We start from the raw sequence: 332 nt of genomic DNA on the forward strand, positions 1-332 counted from the left end.
AGGTCCCTTATGACGAAGAAAATTGAAGGTCTTTTTTTCTCTGGTCAGATCAATGGCACAACTGGTTATGAAGAGGCTGCCGCACAGGTGACTGATCTGTACGAGATTTCGATTTCCTTAATGATGGACGTTGTAAATATGGTGGAACCAATCTCTGTTATTTATTTCATATTAGGGTATTTTATCTGGAATCAATGCTGCCAGACACTCGGATGGTAAGAAACACATTGTACTTGAGAGGGAAAGCAGTTATATAGGTACATTGATTGACGATTTAGTCACAAAGGATCTCAGAGAGCCATACCGCATGCTAACAAGGTAAGTTCCATTTC

General features: G+C 40.1%; 1 long non-coding RNA gene across 1 annotated transcript; it reads left to right on the forward strand.

Moving 5' to 3' along the window:
- On the forward strand, nt 1-285 carry LOC109132040. The gene is made up of 2 exons (XR_002037344.1): nt 1-87; nt 176-285. It is a non-coding gene; the product is annotated as an uncharacterized LOC109132040 (long non-coding RNA).
- Nucleotides 286-332: the final 47 nt, after the last annotated feature.

Source organism: Camelina sativa, unplaced genomic scaffold (assembly GCF_000633955.1).
Source record: "Camelina sativa cultivar DH55 unplaced genomic scaffold, Cs unpScaffold14220, whole genome shotgun sequence".
Classification (NCBI taxonomy): domain Eukaryota; kingdom Viridiplantae; phylum Streptophyta; class Magnoliopsida; order Brassicales; family Brassicaceae; genus Camelina; species Camelina sativa.